General features: G+C 41.7%; 1 pseudogene across 1 annotated transcript; it reads right to left on the bottom strand.

Moving 5' to 3' along the window:
- Window positions 1–1566: 1566 nt before the first annotated feature.
- Window positions 1567–16012, bottom strand: LOC306655717 (olfactory receptor 1L6-like; annotated as a pseudogene). Its single transcript has 2 exons — window positions 15076–16012; window positions 1567–1584 (listed from the first exon to the last, which is right to left on the bottom strand). The product of its transcript is annotated as an olfactory receptor 1L6-like (transcript).
- Window positions 16013–19003: the final 2991 nt, after the last annotated feature.

Here is a 19003-nt window from a genome sequence, read left to right as displayed (position 1 = left end):
TCACTTGGGAATGGGAAGAGCAGGGCAGGTTGGGGAATGAGAATGTGAAACAAAGGAAGTTTTTTGTGTGTGGGAGAGAGTTGGAACTAAAACGTGGCTTCCTCCTCCTTAATACTTACTGCAGAGTGGGTGGAGATGGGGTGGGGAGGAAGACAAGACACAAAGTAAGAAGATAGCAGAGAAATGTAGGGTTCTCTCACCTGAAGGGCAGCATGCCAGACCTCAACCCCTTCTGCAGAGTCTGTGGGCTGGGCTCTCTCCTGGCCAGGAGTCCCCAGTCTTGGAGGCAGATGCATGATCATCTTTCTCAGCCCAGAGACTTCAGAGTGTATCCTGTTGGCTGGGACAACAGTACTATGTAGAGAGAGGCAGACAGACAGAACTGCAGGAACCCTGGGAAGAGCCATGCTCTTCCCACTCAGCTTACTGCCCAGTCAGTCTCTGTGCTGCCTGGTGGATAGTGCAGACTGCTCAGCCTGGTGTCCACAGCTTTCCAACATGGCTCCCAGCATTCTCTTTAGTCTTCCCCCCAGCTGTTTCCACAGGCTTCCACTTCCCCTAACCCCAGCCAGGCTGGCCTTTTTACTGCCTCTTACAACTTTCTCACACGCCCTGCCCCTGACCTCTCAACCCCACCTGGAATGTTTTTTCTACCCTATCCCAATATCCAATCTTTGTTCCACTTCCTCCAAGAAGTCCCGTGCCCTTTCTAGACTTTGCAGCCCCCACATCTGCCTCTCTCCTCCATCTCTTATAACTCTCATTTGGAACTCAGCCCTAATTTGCTGAAACTAAAGTGACTTCTGCTGTGATGCTCATCTTTCCCTCTAGATGATGGGGCTTCTGAGGACACATATTTGGTTATCTTTTCCCGTCTAATCTTTGGGCTTGCACAGGGCTTTGTCCTAACTCTCTTAACAGAGTAGATTCCATAGAAGAGGTGGCATTTGAGCAGGGCCAACTTGAACGTGTTCACTGAACAGAAAAGAGTGGAAGTTGATTTTAGAGAGAAGGAATAGCATGTACAAAGGAAATTACAAGGGAAGCTTTAGGGAAGTTACTTAATATCTTTGGGCTACATTTTTTTCCTCCAAAAATGGATCATTATACCATCCTCATGGTATAATGGTTAAAGCAAAACCCAGGAAATAGTAGGCACTTTGTAAATGTCAACCCTCCATCTTCTAACTACTTTCAGTGATGGGGAGATAGGTTCACTGGATTTATGTCAACTTCCCCTGCAATGTCTGGCACCTGACTGGCTTTCCTGGGTACTGAACTGCTACTACTGATGCAGGGCCCTTTCCTGAGACCCAGATATGACAGGAGCTGCTTTGAAATAGGTAGGAAGGACTCACTTCAAATAGAAAAGTGAAGTAGAGCAGCATCAGATATAGGACCAGTATCGTATCTCCCACACAAGTTGTTGCCTTAAACCCTACTGTGGACAATGTCACTCAGATACACCAAGACAGAGAAGTACACAGGGCACACACCTGCACAAAGGCACAGGCATATCTTGATATGTCCAGACACCCAGGCATGCCAGACATGCACTCACACTCACTAGGACAGGATCACCACCTGAAGCACACACAGAAAGTCATAGTCACTAACACACAGACACAAATACACATGATCCATGCACTACAGAAAATTACACATGAAGACTTACACACAGACCCCACACACAAATGACAGAGATATAGAGACCTCGGTGGGTTCTCCCAGATACAGTGGGACTCCACAGATTCACATACATGCTCACAGCTCCCTCCCCCCTTACTCCCCTGTTCAGGTTGGTCTGCTTTAATAGAGGGGTAGCAGGCAATGGCACACAGGGTAAACCATCACTGGCCCCTGCACTCTCAGTCCTGGGAGCCTCTATCCAATTCCATGAATCCAGTCTCTTCCTACAGTCCAGATTTTTCTCTCAATGGGTGCAAAATAGCTTTCTCTTCGATAGCAGTTTTAACGTGAAATGAGCTTTTTCCACTCCAAACATCTCCCTTCTTCTAATTCTCTCTGCCAACATCTCACTCAATTCTCTTCAATAACCTTATATTACCTGTTGTGTCTACTCCATGTCAGGCAGATACTGGAGCAGCAGGCAGGGAAGGCATTCAGAGATGAGCAGGACATAGTCAAGGAGTTCATCTTACTGTCTTGATATCAGGCAACTGGTAATGATTCTCTGATATCATCTCACCCAACACCACACCACAAGCAGGGGATGCAACACCTGGAGAACACCATGCCTAAAGTCATTCAGCAATCAGGGGATAAGCCAGAACTCCAATTCCAGGTTCTGAATTCCACCTGTAGTTCAGGCACTACTCTGTGCTGTCTATCTCATGTGGGCAGGTACTTATTTCTCTCTTTTCTTCATGCACTTGATCTACCTAACTTGCCTTTCTCCACTGATTATTCTATTCCCTGCCAACAAGTGTCCTGCCTGTGAACTCACCTGTGGGTGTGATCAGGCTCTGGCTACCACAACACAGACCCACGGGTTGGTCCGCTTATAGCAGAGGGAGAATCGTGGCAGGTGTAATGTGGAGAAGACTGGCTCCACAGTCAAAGGTGGGAGGGGTGACATGCAGGCCAGAGCAGAGGGGATCATCCACTGATTAATTAACCAGGAAACTCCATGGAGAGCTACAGCAGCCTCTGAAATCTCTGGTCCCATGAGGACCTCTTAGCCATCAGCCAGCCTGGCCTCCCCTCACCTACCCTGCTAAAGAGACTGAGTGGGAGAGTAGGAAGTAAGGTGTCTGGGATCCTGGAACTGAGATAGACAGTCCTCAGCATGGTGGCTGGCTGGGTTGACCCACCAGGCTCAGGGGATATTGCAGTCACTCCTCAGCTTCCTACTCAAGGAAATGACCTGAGAGGACTGGTTAAAGATCAATGGCCAGGAGACCCAGTCCTCTTCTCCCTGGCTTTCTCCATGTGGAACTTCAACCATCAGCATTAAGATTGCAACATCACCGTGTGATTCCTCACTCAGGAAGGACCTCCTCCTTCTAATCCATATGAGAAGAGCATTGTGCAGAGCTGGGACCTGGATGTCCACTTCCCAGTGTGGCCCCAGCAGTCCTTCTCTGAACCCCAAGCCCATCTTGGCCCCAGAAGTCCAGCCTAACCCAGAAGTCAAGGGAAGAGGAGCCACAGGTACTGGCAGTCACCGCAGGACAGTAGGACTGAAACTGGGGCAGCTGAGCCTCACTTCCCAAGTGGACCTGGGAGATACTGCCCTCACTCCATGGCCAAATTAGAGATGCCAGAATCTCTGTCCTGTCCAGCTCATTGTAGAGCAAGATGATTTCTGCTCATTTCAAAGTCACCTGACTGTCCTGACTTCTTCACTGACCTCAGCAGAGCATCCTTCTGGATCTAGTGGGGTACACTCAATTTCCAAGGCTGGACCAATTTCTCTCAAGCTTTCTCTCTCTGTCTCTGTCCCATGCCCCTCATTTGCCTGGCTGCCTTTAATCCTTGTGGAGCTGACAATCCCATCTCATGGGATGAACTTCTCCAGCTTGACCATTTTTTGGCAGCATTTATTCACTCTTTTTGGGATGCCCAGTCCTGTTGATCTCCCAGGAATGTCAGAGAAGTCTTGGTGTGAGCGAGATATACAAGTCCTGACTGCAGATAGACTCTGGGAAAGTCACTTCTCCCCTCTGGGTCTGTTTCCTCATCGGCAAATAGAAAAGCAGGAACCAATGACATCTGAGGATTCCTTCATGTATGAGGATGTAAAATTATGGGAATGCACCCTTGATAGTGAATATTCAATTTGGGGAAAGGAGACCTCGGCAGCAATAGTTGCATTGCTAGGCAGTAACCCTAGCTCATACTGAGCATTTATTTCTCTTTTCATTATTAACCATAGACTTTAACTTACAAAATATTAACTAGATGGCATTCATGTAATGATTACAAAATTCCATGAGGTGGACATGCCACAATTTAATTGATCATTATTGTAATGTTGATCAAACTATTAAAGGTGTGACAACTTAGGCCTATTTTTTCTGTGAAGTTTTCCATAGAGAAAAACCAGGGTCAAATAGATGACCATTTCTGTAACTCCTGATAGCTGTGGAGGAGTTCATCAGGCAAACTTTTTACTAATGACACTGTCATCAGCAATGGCTATACGTGCCTCCTCAACACTGAAATATTTTTATTATTATTTAATATTAATTATTATTTTCTTGACTTTGGACCCATGGAAAATCTTGTTTTAATTTCCTTTGAAGGATTAATTGCATCTCTCTACAAATGAGTTGTCCCCGTGCCTCCCTGTCTTTACCTGCCTGTTTTCCAGACTGTATAGCCAACTCTAAGCCATGGTCTGATCCTGTCTTGTTTTCTTTAATGTAAACTATTTTAAATAAATTCACTTTTGTATCAGCATAGTTCTAATTCTCAGGCAAATGAATAAATAAATGCATATCAACTGTCACAAGGTTTGAACTATTTGTGGAGTAATTTCCAAAGATGTAGAATACCATAGCTAGATGTGGTAGCACATGTCTATAATCCCAATGACTTGGGAGGCTAAGGCAAGAGGATTACAAGTTCAAGACCAGCCTCAGCAAATTTGTGAGGTCCTATCTCAAAATAAAAAATTAAAAAGGACTGGGGATGTGACTCAGTGGTTACGTACTTCTGGGTTCAATCCCCAGGACAAAAAAAAAAATTTTTTAAAGATATAGCATACCATGTAAACACAAGTTGCAGTATAATAAACCTAAGCATAATTGAGTTGTTCTATTTATATTTTCCTCTAAAATACCAAAGGGAGAAATTACACTCTATTTCTTTCTGCTACACAATTATTAACATCACTATTTTTTATTTGTTCTAACTAGTTATGCATGACAGCAGAATGCATTTAGATTCATTTCACACAAATGGAGCATGACTTTTCATTTTTCTAGTTGTACCTGACATAGAGTCATACCATTAGTGTGATCATTACCTATGGTAATGATGTCCATCACAATCCACCATCTTTCCCACTCTCATGCCCCTCCACTCCACTCCTGCCCCTCTGCCCAATCCAAAGTTCCTTCATTTTTCCTTTGCTCACCTGCCTTTATCGATCAGCAGCCACATATCAAAAAACATTTAACCTTTGGTTTTGGGGATTGGCTTATTTCACTTAGCATGATATTATCCATCTCCATCCACTTACCTGCAAATGCCATAATTTCATTCTTCTTTAAGCCCGAGTATATATAACACAATTTCTTTATCCATTCATCCATTGAAAGGCAGTTAGGTTGATTCCACAGTTTAGTTAATGTGAATTGAGTTGCTATAAACATTGATGTGGCTGCATTTCTGTAGAATGCTGGTTTTAAGTCCTTTGGGCATAGACCGAGGAGTGGGATAGCTGGGTTAAATGGTGGCTTCATACCAAGTTTTCTGAGGAATCTCCATATTGCTTTCCAGAGTGGTTGCACCAATTTGCAGTCCCACCAGCAATGTATGAGTGTTTCTTTCTCCCCATATCCTCACCAACACTTACTGTTTTTTGTATTCTTGATAATTGTTATTCTGACTGAAGTGAGATGAAATCTTAGAGTAGTTTTGATTTGAATTTCTTTAAATTACTAGAGATGTTGAACATATTTTCATATATTTCTTGATCAATTATAAATCCTTTTCTGTGAAGTGTCTGCTCACTGTTTTGTAAACAGGACATCACATGAGTTTTAATGAATTCTTCTTAGGTATTTTATAGTGTAAAAGATGCTAAATCAGTTAAAGGCAATGTTTTAAATTATGTAGATCTGCTTCCTAAAGTGCAATCTTAAATAAAAGTTTTATAAGAGTCACTTATGACCATATAGTAAGGAATACACATTAGTATCTCTGAAATTCACAGCACAAGGCCTACCATTAGGTGTACAAAACATTGGAATATAGAAAGCAAGACTTCTCAGTAAACAGTCTACAAAGAAATATCAATTTGTCAAAAAATTGTGAGAGTGTTCTTAATGGAAATAAATTGTTGGGCTTTGTTTTTAGTCAAGATAGTTGCATATATAATCTCAGAGGATAAGAAGTAAAGAGAGCCTTCTTAAAGAGACTAGTAAGAAAGAGAATATAACAGAGTCAGAGTTTATATTAAGAACCCATGTCTCTGTTTACACAACTGTATTCATCATTGAAGGAAGATAAAAAGAGATGATGTAGTAGTAGCTCAGGTCTAGCAAGATGGAGAGTTATTAACACCCCTGTGTTGGAAGAGAAAAATGAAAGGGAATTGTTACTGAAATCTGGAAAAATGACTCTTCACTGTAGGTGAGTGCTCTGTAGGTTTCTGGCTTTTGGTAGAAGGATGTGGCCAACTGCTGCCAATCACGTCAAGATCAAATGAGCAAAATGGATAACCAATTTCACTCTTCTAAACTCTGATCTTTTATTAGGTCTTTCCACTGGCTAACCTTGAATAAATCTTGAATTTATTAAAAAAAAAAAAGAACCCATGTCTCTGAAAAATTAAAATTTAAAGGTGATGAAATATGAAAAATAGAATAATATGAAGTCTTGCATGTGAACAATGTCAGATCCCCATAAACATGTTTAGAATTGGGGAATCTTACACATACCAAATAATTTAGAACTCAGAGAGAAATGCTGTTTGAAACAATGAGCACTGAATGTGTAAAATGGAGAGAGAAAACTTGCTATTCAGGAAGAAAGAAGATATCTAAAAGAAAGTGGAATTCATCCCAAAGAAGTTGATAAGATGCAGATGTGAAGAATTTGATCCCTACAAATATAGGGATATGAGCAAATGAGTATGATGACAAAGTTTATGAGATGATTTGCAGACATCTTAAGAAAGAATTGGGTTGAATTCTGTCTCTAGGAGTCATTTGGGAAACCAGTCCAATTTGATGGGTTCGATCATGCTTTCATATAATCAACCAAAAACACTGCCTTTCTGTGGATGGGTATGGTCACTGTGGCTGGGAACTTGCTCACTGTCCTGCCATTGTGCCAACACATGTCTCTATACCTGGATGTACTTCTTTCTCTCCAACTGGTTCCATGCAGATATCCTTTTCACCTCCACCTCCATGCATCAGGTCTTCCTGGACATCTAGACCCAGGGAAGATCCATCTACAACTCAGAGTACCCAACTCAGTTCTACTTCTTCCAGATCTTTGGGCACATGCACATCTTTCTCCTGGCCACAGGAGCCTGCAAACTATGTAGCTATCCATTCATGAGGGAGTAATTATGCTAACTTTGTTTTTCTTTTCTTAGATATAACTAATGTACAGTAAAGTGCAGAGATTAATAAGTTCAGTCCAATAAAATTTGATAAATGTACACACCTCTATTATCATCATCCAAATTAAGGCATAGGACATATCTATTATCCTAGGAAGTTCCTCATGCCCTTTTCTAGTCTTTCTCCACCCTGAGACAACCACTGATGTGATGTCTATTATCCTGTTCTTAAACTTAATCTGAATGAAATAAGACATTTTGAGTTTGGATTCTTATCTGACTCCCTATCTGCATTGTCTAGCTGTCCTGAGTCATCTTTTCCCAAGAGAAGCACCCATGATCCTCACTCTGCTATAGTCTTCCTGGTCTATGGCCCAGCAGCCACTGTGTAGTTCACAGCAGTAATGCCAAGGATAAATATTCTCACCTAAAGCCCCAGGAAAAAAGTAAGAAGTATGATGGATTTTTTTTTCAGGGTGAGGTGCTGGGGATTGAACCTAGAAGCACTTAACCACTGAGCTACCTCCCCAGGCCTTTTAAAATTATTATTTATTATTATTTTTTATTTTGAGACAGGCTTTTGCTAAATTGCTGAGTCTGCCTTCAAACTTGCAATCCTGCCTCAGCCTCCTGAGTCACTCAGAATTCACATGTGCACCACCATGCCTGGCATGGAACCTCAACAACTTTCTGAGTTGTGAAAGAACCAGATGAAATGGCTGAAGAAGAATCTCTATCCTGAAGATTATGCTTAGTTTAAGAAGAACCAGCGACCTTTAGAAAGAGCTGGAGAGTCAACCAAAACAAACGGAATGGAATGTAAATTGTTAAACTTGGTTGGGATCCCACCATTTGGCAGTTTCTATGTTGGGTGCTAGGATTCTCAGTCAGACATGTCCCTACCTGAAGAGTGTGGTATTTCTAGGGAAAGAAAGGATAAAATCAGAGAATGATAAGTGCTTAGAGCCACAGTTCCCAGACTGTGGTTCCCAGACCAACAACTTCAGTGCTACCTGGGAACTTACTAGAAATGCAAATTCTTAGTCCTGTTTCAGACCCAGTGAATCAGAAGAGGCATGTGAGCATTTGCTGCAATAAGTTTTAAAGGTGATTAGGTGCTCAGTTGATGAGATAAGTGAGGGAGTTGAGGAAAAACATTGTACTGACAAGTAGCATGTGGGGAGGTAGTAAGGAGGAGACAGCCAGGAACTGAAAGCAAGTTTGGAGGACAGGAAACATGGGTGAGTTTGGAGGATGGTTTAAGAATATTCCAAGTCACTCTTGGTGACCCACTAAGTGGCTGTTTCTCTACTCTCCTCTCTTGTTTTCTCACTAATAGAACAAGGTTTACTAGACTGCAGGTGGAGATCCTTTGATCTCAGGGAGGGTGATTCCCCATACCCACCACAAGAGCTAATTTGTCCACGCCAGTCTCAGGCTAATCTCATTCCTTGGTATGTGCTTTGTCTCATTGTTCTTTGCATATGACCTGGTCCTGGCTAATGAGATGACACAGAACATTGGCTGGGAAGGCCTCCACTCCTAATCAAAGCACAAGACTGTATGCCTCTAGAGAGATGAACTGGAGAAGGGACAGTCTACAATATTCAGCTAATTCGGTTGTTCTCTTTGACCTGGGATCTTCCTCTGTACATCATGGAGTACAGAGCTCAGAACAGGCAAGATTACCTTTACTCACAGGCTTAAGAATAACTGCCAAGATTGTTTTAGAGCTTGAATGTGTGTGTGCATGCAAAAACCTGAGACAATGAGAAATAGTTGGAAATGCGTAAATTCTCATAATAGAGTTAAGGTAGAGTGTTATATATGCTTGGGGTTGTTAATAGCACTTCCTGTTTTCCTATGCTATTGTCTGAGGAAGCTTTACACAGAAACTAACAATTTTAAAATTTTTCTTTTGCTGTTTCAAAGCTCTTGTAGCATGAGGAAACTATAATGTGATAAACTATAATCTGAGTTTTCTGATATATATTCTGACTGTGAGAAATTTCTCATTTTAAAATTTCAACTAAATATTCCCTATTTTCCTAATTTTCTTGCTTCAAACTAAGAGATTGGTCCCTGTAATAATTTCCTGGAGCTTCTGGGCTTAGCTAAGTTTGGAACCACAAAGAACAAGATGAAGATGAGAATATTAGCATCATGGCCAGTCTGCACCCATTCTCCATTTCCAATCATTCTGTTATTTGCTTTGTGGAAACTACTTCCTTTACCTGGTGCACATGATCTCGGTTTGGGGCCATAAAACCATATGTCTTGCCTTTGTGCAATATTAAATTGAAGGATTTTGAAGGATTGAACTTTCCATCAGATCTTTTCCATACACATTTAGTCCCTGGGATTTTGACCCTTGAGTGGAAATACACAGAACTAACGAAAGACTAGACACCATTTATTTCAGGGGTGCTACTCAGGACAGACACTCAAAGACTGCCTGTTCTCCAGAACCTCTGAGTTTCCCAGGTTCTCTCCATTCAAACATGGCTCTTCAGTCTTCTATTTCTTGCTGTGATTTCCATATTTTTACAATATTTTTTTGTGTGTGGAAGCAAGCTAGTTGATTTCTGTTGCTTACAATTAAAGAAACTGTGGCAGAGACCCTTGCATTTCAGCCTTTCCTGCACATCATTAGGGCCATAAGCTCAAGTGGCCCATGGTCTGATTCACCCATCTCTTCCCACTGCAATGTCCTTGGGGGATGTTGGGATCGAGTTCAAGTTGGTAGAGCTTCTGTCAACTTTCTGTAATACAGTCTTTGAATAGATGGAGCACAGAACTCTTACCATATGGAGATATAGCATGATTGAGAAATGATATTTGTTGTGCTCATCTACTAAGATTTTTAAGGTAATTGTTGCCTCAGCATAGCCAACCTCATCCTGACTAAAACATAGTGCTAACTGAAACACTGATTGATAGGGATGAAATGTGACATATTCAATGCTGTGACTTCCTACATACATACACACATAAGGTCATTTGTCTTTGTCTGAATTTCTTTCCTCCAATAAAATAAGCATTGCTTCCCCTAGAAGATGTGGATCCTAATCCAGATTGTGTTTTCCTAGTTTATACTTGTGATTTGTTTCAGTCTGTTGTGAGCATTGCATAGGAAGGCATTTCAGCAATTTCTTTCTTTGTTTCTTTTTTATTGGATCTTTTCAGTTATACATGACAATAGAACTTATTTTGAAACTTATTTTATTATAAAAGCATTTATAAATGGTTCTAAGGTACTTCTGCATAGCTCACCTAGAATCTGGAACAGTAAAGTTTTACAGAATAAGCTGTCACTTTCCATATTTCTCAAGGACTTTTGACACTTTCCTTTAATGACCTGGAGAATGGTAGTGACACCAGCTGGAGTTTGTCATAACCAAAGGAGCCCTTGCCTCCATGACAGAGATTATAAGAGAGAGGGAAGATACATATTTCATTATTAAAGTTGCTGCAACTTTAAAAATTTGACTTTCCAGAGGATGGGAGATGGTAGCTCAGTGGTAGAAAGGTGGCCTAACATGCATGTTACCGTAGGTTCTATTCCTGGTACATGCATGTGCACACACACACAAATTGGTTTTCTAGGTATGGTAGTGCAATTGTAAGAGAACCATGCCCATGAGCCTTCCAGAAGCATAGCTCAGCCTCTTCCAGATAAAAAAATGCTTCTAGAGAAGAAATTGCCCCAAGAACATAAAAGTAAATAGACTCCAATCACTAAGTGAGCCCTCTGAACCTAGTCCACTCCCTGATCCTAGCCAGGCAAGGCCTCACTAGGCCTGTGAGCTCTCTGATGTTTTTTCAAACAGAATTGTAGTGCTAAAATATATATCAAATATACCATTTTAACCATTTTTAAGTGTGTAGTTCAGTGGAATTGTTGTGCAGCCATAACCTCTATCCATATCCAGAATTTTTATTCTTCCCAAACTGAAACTGCACCCATGAAACATCAACTTCCATCCCCCTCTCCTCCTAGTCTTTAGTCACCATTGTTCTACGTTCTGTCTATAAATTTGAATACTCCAGATAACTTATTTAAGTCAATTTAAATAATATTTGTTCTTTTCTGTCTGACTTTTACTTATGTTTTTAAGAAGATGATCTCATGCTTGGCACAGTGGTGCATATAATTCTAGCTTCTTGGGAGAATGAGGCAGGGTAATTATGTTTGATGCAGACCTGACCTTTAGCAATACCTTGCCTCAAAATAAAATAACTCAGTGCTAGAGTGCTTGTCTATCATGCACCAAGGGATGCAAGCCAGTGGCCACAAGGAACCATTGAGTTCCAGAGTCCATCCTTGCTACTGTTCACTTGTGGACACTCTGCAGGGCAGGTGCTCAGCACACTGATGCATAACCTGACATCCTGGCAGTAACCATCCCCCCACTAGGTGTTGGGGACGAGGACAGAGAGGAGGGCTCTGAGTCCCATGGTACCACTTCTTAGCTATGTATCCTTGGGCAATAGTCCTCTTTTCTCTGGGCCTCTGCTTGCTTGTTAATAAAATGGGAATGACAGTGGTTCAATCACATGATAGTTCTTCCACAGTAGTGTGTCTCATTGGTGCACAATTTTTCTTTTAAATATTTATTTATTTATTTATTTATTTATTTATGGTACTGAGGATTGAGCCCAGGGGACTGTACCCCTGAGCTACACCCACAGCCCTTTTTATTATATTTTGAGACAGAGTCTCAGTAAGTTGCTCAGGCTGGCCTAGTACTTGCATCCTCCTACTTCAGCCTCCTGAGTTGCTGGGATTACGAATACCCAGCAAGCTGACACAGTTTTTACAGAGTGAGACTTGACTTTGTCAATGATGAAGTTACTACACACATATAAAGCAACCTGCAGTCCACTAACTCAGTCATGGAGGCTGCTGTGGAAGTTCCAGCAAGTGTTTCAGGTTCTAGCAAAATTGTGAAGTAGCAACCCTGAAAACCCCTCTGCTTCTAGTAACTAACCATATGAAACTGCATCTCTGGGCTGGCCAAAAGGACTGGACATCTCCAGGATCCAGGAAGGAGGGACCTGGTTGAGGTATGGCTGGGCTCAGAAGTCAAGACTGTAGCCTTGGGCATGCCTGCAACTTGCAAGACCCTGGCAGCCTGAGTTTTACAGGCAGAGGACATGAACACATGAGGTGCATAAGATTGGAGACTGGAATTGGAAGAACATACACAGTCCAAATTTGGAAGACTGTAAATTCAATGAGAACGTTCTCCTAAAACTTCCTACCTAGCAGCAAAAGATAAGAAGGAAGCTGATCTCTTTGCCTGGGGAATGAAGGGGAAGGCAATACTTCCTCCTGAGAACCAGGACAGATGCCCTCATGTTGGTTTAGGATTTATGCCATCCACATCTTAGAGGCACTCCAAACCAAGTAGTTATATAGAAGATACAACTACAATTAAAATGAATAAAATCAAATTAAAAGAAAAAGAAAAAAGGATCAGTAGGACCAGTGGAACCCAAGAAGGCCTTCAGCTCCATCCCCAATAGAACAGCCCTGGATTTTTGATGCTAAAAGATGTCAGGTTCCAAAACCAGTGGGCATCAGTAAAGACAACCCTCTCCTAAAATCAAGATGATACGTAAAACCTCAAGAATCTAGAAAAATTACCACAACATGAAGAAAATAAGAGGAAGGGATTACTAACTGTGAAAACCAGAAAAAATCAATGGTGCTAAAAACCAGGAAACAATAGAATTAGCATCAGTTAAGCTAAATATTCTTTGGAAAGATTATCCTTCCAGGCAAAACAAGACAAAATAGAGAAAAGGCATAAATACAGAAAACTAAAGATAGAAAAGAAGCCAAGTGCAGAGCAAATGAGGGAGTTTAATAATTAAGACTGGGAACGGGGTGAACTTGGTAGGTGCATACTGTGTGTGTGCATTGAATCGTCACACTAAACCCCATGAATATGTAAAGTTAATACATGGAGATCAAAACATTTTAAAAGGAAAAAAATAAATAGGAACAATTAAAATGAATAAAATCAAATTAAAAGCAAAAGAAAAAGGGTGGCCAAAATTATACTCCAAGAATTTATGGATTATGAAAAGTTTCTCAATATGATGAAAAAAATCAAATAGACTAGAAATCATTGAAGCAGATGAATGACTTAGACTTACCACTTTGTGACAGTTACTTGGTTTTTCGTAGTCTGTTTTCACACTCGTACTGTTGGAAAAAAAGTGTGTCTTCCTCGTGGAAACTTCTGTGAATTGAAACATATGCACCAAACGCTTAGGACTGTGCTTGTCACAATCAGTTCCCCACTAAATGTTGACTTTTTTCTTTTTGCAAGAATATCCATTACATTTTTATAATACTGAAAAATTGAGAAATATTTTTAAATATTTATTAAAATACTTATCAATAAGGATATTATTAAATAATCCATAGAAGATCTATAGGATCTAGAATTCTGTACCTGAAATTAAAAATGAATGCTTTCTATTTGTAGGAACAAGATCTCTTAGATGACTTGTTTTATGCAAAAAAAAAAAAAATTCAGAAGAGTATGTAGTGGAGGATGCTATTTATGTTTCAAAATAAGACGGAGAGAGAGATTGAAGGGACAACTGGGATGGCAGTGGAGGTTGATTTGGGTGGGTAAAGGAGAATTTTATCTTTATCTTTATTTTCAAATTTTCACAGTGAAAATTGTTGGTATGGTACATGGAGGTAAAATTTTAAAAAATTAAAAATTTTAAAAATAAAAAGATCTTTACTGAATTTTTCTGGGGAGGAGTCTGCAGGGTTGTAGATGACATTATAGCACATTCAACCATACCTCCTTAAAACCCTTCACAGAGAAAATTCACAGTACTATGGAACCAGCCTAGATGACCATCAACAGATAAAAGGGTAAAGAGAATGTGGTATATATAACAATGTTGGGCTGGGGATATAGCTCAGTTGGTAAAGTGCTTGCCTTGCAAGCACAGGCCCTGGGTTCAATCCCCAGCACCGCAAAAAAAAAAAATTATATATATAATATATATTATATATTATAATATATATTATATAATATATTATATATTATATATATTTTAATATATATGGCATTTTATCCAGTCATAAAGAAAAATGAAATGTTATTTGCAGGAAAATGAATGTAACTAGAGACCATCATGTTAAGTGAAATAAGGCAAACTCAGGTCAAGGGTCATGTGTTTTCTCTCATTTGTGGAAGTTAGGAAAAATCAAGAGAAAGGAGGATGGGGGGGAATCTCATGAAAATCAAAGTGAGATCAATAAAGGAAAGGGACTAGGGCTGGGAGGTGAGTAGGGAGGGGAGAAGTGCTGGGGAGTGACAGTGGCCAAATTATGCTGTTATATCCTGTGCTGTATGACTGTGTAACAACAAATCCCATCGTTATGCACAGCTCTAATGCACCAGTAAAAAATGTGGAAAACTCCTCCTCAGACCTCCCCTGCTTCTCCAGGCTCCTCTCCATCCCCCCTTTGCCATGAGTCACACTCTTCTTTCCCTTTTCCACAAACAGGTAGAACTTCCTTGTCTTATCTTCATTTGTTCCCCCAATTTTTTAAAGTAGATTCTAGTTCAAGCATGCAGACAACACTGACTGCATCTAACTGCTGTGTACCCACCATACACTCAGCATGTCTTTTTGCTTTGTCTAATTTTTTAACAAAAAGTTAGATGTCATAGAATCAAAATTGATACTGTTTTGACAAACTAAAAAAAAAAAAAAGGTTTTGGTAATTGTTATTATTACTAAAATGCTAGTGAACCCAGACCTGTCCTTACCTCTTGGGGTGCAGCTCGGCATCTGAGCCCCCGTGTTAGAGCACCTTTGACCTCTTTGTTTCCAAGACTGTAGATGAAGGGGTTCAAGGTCGGTGTGACCACCACATACACCACGCTGGCCAGGCGGTCATAGCGCTGAGTAGGCGGATGATGGTCGGAAATATACTGAGAGGACAGAACCAAAGAAAAGTGACACCACGACCAGGTGGGCCCCACAAGTGGAGAAGGCGCGGCGCCGTCTTCCTGCAGTCCTCACTCTGAGCACCGCTAGGAGGATGTGCACGTAGGAGAGGGACAGGAGAAGCAGAGGGGTCAGCACCACCGCCAGGCCCTCGGGGAAGATGGCAGTCTCTGCAGCGGACGTGTCCGAGGTTGCCAAGCTCAGCATCACCGTCATGTCACAAAAAAAGTGGCGCATGGGGGCGAAGCGAGGGTAGGAGAGAACGGAGATGAGCAGTGTGTGGAGCAGTGAGTGCAGGTGGGCCACCGCCCAGGACACACCCACCAGCGCCACACTGGGCCGGGGTGTCATGACCGCGGTGTAGTGCAGTGGCCGGCAGACTGCCACCACGCAGTCGTGGGACATGGCAGCCAGGAGGTAGCTCTCCGTGATGCCCAGAGCCACAAAGAAGTACATCTGGGCAAAGCATGCTTGGATGGCTGTGGACTGGCCAGGGTGGAGCAGGCTGGCCAGCAGTACGGGGACCGTGACCATGGTAAAGCAGACATCCACGAGGCTCAGGTGACCCAAGAAGTAATACATAGGGGAGCTCAGAGCCCCATCAAACCTTACCAGTACCACCATGCTCAGGTTGCCCAGGGCATTGAGCAGATAGACGCTGAGGAAGAGCAGGAACAACACCGGGTGGGCGACTGTGTCATCCATCAAGCCAAGGAGGAGGAACTCTGGGCCCGACGTGAGGTTGACCAAAGCCATTGAGGACCCGACCAGGTGGGAATTCTGAGGAGTGAAGAAGGCAGTAGTTCTAAGTTCTGAGGCAGTCCAGGTGGACTTCCTGCGTGTTGAGGTTCCATGCGTAAATTTTGATACACATCCCACATGCAGAGTATTTACAAAAATTTTGATAATACAGATTTCTGTTTGCTAAAACAGGTTGAAAAACCACATTGCTCATTGAATGGTCCTAATCTTATGAAGAAACTGCTTTTCACAGGGATGTTCTAAGGTAATGGCTAAGTCTCCAGTTTTGTTCTAAGTCATACCTGATTTTGAGTCCTGATTTTACTACTAAGGTAGTATTTCCTCTCTGAGCCTTAGTTTCATCTTCTTTAATGAGGAAAATACAAGTTTCTATCTTTGGACTTGGTTATGAAGATAAAGTGAGTAATAAAGTTTAAATTGTTAGCACAGTGCCTGAAGTCACAACTTTTATCTATCTACTCATCATTAGTCCATCATCATCATCATCGTCATCATCATCTAGTCAATGAGTTAGGACCAAGGCCATCTAAATATTAGTCTCAATCTCTTCACAAAACACCTTAGTGCATTTGCTATTCATTTTCACCACTCATTATGTGCTCATTCACCAATTGATCAATCTTTTCTGTAAAGGATCCTATAGTAAATATATTAGGCTTGTGGATCATAAAGTTTATGTTACAACCACACCACTCTGCCTTTGTAGTGCAAAAGCAGTGTCCCATGAGAAGTAAATGAATGGCCATGACCATGTTGCAATAAAACTTTATTTACAAAACAGGTGGAGGACTGGAATTGCCCTCTTGTACATGGTTTGTTGACCCCTGTATAGGATACTGGGGAAGACAGGGAGTTGAACAAGTCTTAGCTTCCATCCTCAAACAGTTTGATCTGGAGCAACATGCAGAGTATCTTAGCATGTTTCTAATTTTATGAACCATGTGGGAGTAAATTATTGTTGGAGGAGTTGGGAAAGAATTCAAAAAGTTGTGGGACTTGAATCAGCCCTTGAAGAAAGAATATTCACCAAACCGACGTGCTCTGGTGTAGGAGGAGAGGGTATTCCTGACAGTGGGAAGAGATTGTGTGGGGTTGTTGGTAGAGGAGGGGTGGACTGAAGAAGGCAAAGCATCCCCATTATGACACCAAGACCCCAGACAAAGCTTCTTCTTGCTCTTATCACAGTACATAAAATCGGTTTACAAAAAACTGTTACATTTCTCAGTTAGCCATGACCTCAATGATTTCAGACATAATGCACTCAATTTGTCTCCCATTCAGTCTCTTCCTTAAAACACCACACTCTTCTCCTGTTGCTCCAAAGTCTCTACAGTTGTTCTGCTACTAAACTAATCTGCCCATCCTTTGCCAGGAACACTGGTCAGGCTTTGATGAGATCTCAGAGAATGGACCAAGTCAGCTCCTACCAAAAACCTCCTCACAGAAAGAAGCTGCATCTCCCTGCCTTGTCAAGTGAACTGTATACAAAATTCATCCCAAAAAAAAGTCTGTTAAGTGTAGCTTTTATTGAAGAGCAATAAGGGAAAAATAGAAATCAAGGGATGGTGAAGAAGAGAGAATGATGGGAAAAGTCCAATAGCCATACCTGACTTGTCAACTTCCAGGATAAGCCCCAGATATATCCTGCTTTCATTTTTCTGCTTCTCTGTCATTGTCAGCCATTAGCTGTCCCAGAGAAATCACCTCCTTAGTTCCTGAAAACCCCACTCCTTAGCCCATCTTAAAAGAGGAGCATGGAAGAGCTGGACCTTGGCACCCCTCAAATCCATCCATTTTTTTTTCAGTGCACTATCCTCCTTTACAGAGCCCTTGACCTTCACTTCCCAACATCTCCTTAGGCAGCTGCCTGATGCTGCAGAAAGAGCATTGTCTGTGAAGTCATAGCCACGTGGGCTTTCATCCCGACTGCTGTGTGAACATGGATCCACCTTCATTTAACCCGTCGTCTCATCTATAAAGTGAGGATATTGATTCCTGCTTCATATGGCTGATGTCAAGATTAAGTGAGGTAATGTATGTACAAGGAGTAGCACACAATCTGGTTCCCTTTCCCCCATATATAAATCTACTGGTTTTTTCTATGGTTTCTTGAGATTTTTCAGTCCAGTACTGGAGGACTAGAGTTATTTAGTTATTTTTCTTAATGTCAACTAAGACTTGCTTTTCTGCAATAAAAGGCACCAGTTTTGGCCTCTAGGGACAACACATGCCAACTCTACTTTCTCTGTGCTTTTGGGGTTTTTTGTTCATTTGTTTGTTTTTATTTAGCAATCAAATGAATCTGTTCTAGGTCTACAGATGTTTTCTTCAACCTGATGGTCACTGGAGCTTTAGATCCTTTATCACAGGACCTAATTTCCAGGTACTTTTTCATTCACTCTTTGCTTTGTCAATGTTTTCTTAACAGGACTTGGGCACAGTGTTCAAGCTGGGGTTGGTCTGTGTGGAGTTCCCTGGGGCAAAAAGATGGCTCAGGCTTACCATTCATGCCTGATTATTGAGTGCTTGCTGGGGGAAAGTATTGTGGGCTCTGGGGCTGCAGCCATTGTCCTTGCCCTCTTAGCTATGCCCAATGTAATAAACACTACACTAACTGTATGAACAAAGTGAGGGTGATTTCCTCTCCTGGCTGAAATGGGGAAGATTCCAAGGAAGAGGTGAGGCTTGAATTAAGTTGGGGAGAATGAGTAGAAGGTCACTTGGGAATGGGAAGAGCAGGGCAGGTTGGGGAATGAGAACATGAAAGCAAAGGAAGTTTTTTGTGTGTGGGAGAGAGTTGGAACTAAAATGTGACTTCTTCCTCCTTAATACTCAATGCAGGGTGGATGGAGATGGGGTGGGGAGGAAGACAGGACACAAAGTAAGAAGATAGCAGAGAAATGTAGGGTTCTCTCACCTGAAGGGCAGCATGCCAGACCTCAACCCCTTCTGCAGAGTATGGGGCTGGTCTCTCTCTTGGCCAGG

Source organism: Sciurus vulgaris (genome assembly GCF_902686455.1).
Source record: "Sciurus vulgaris genome assembly, chromosome: 3".
NCBI classification, from domain to species: Eukaryota; Metazoa; Chordata; class Mammalia; order Rodentia; family Sciuridae; genus Sciurus; species Sciurus vulgaris.
The sequence above is the reverse complement of the archived record's forward strand: the minus strand, read 5'-3'. Positions and strand labels throughout refer to the sequence as shown.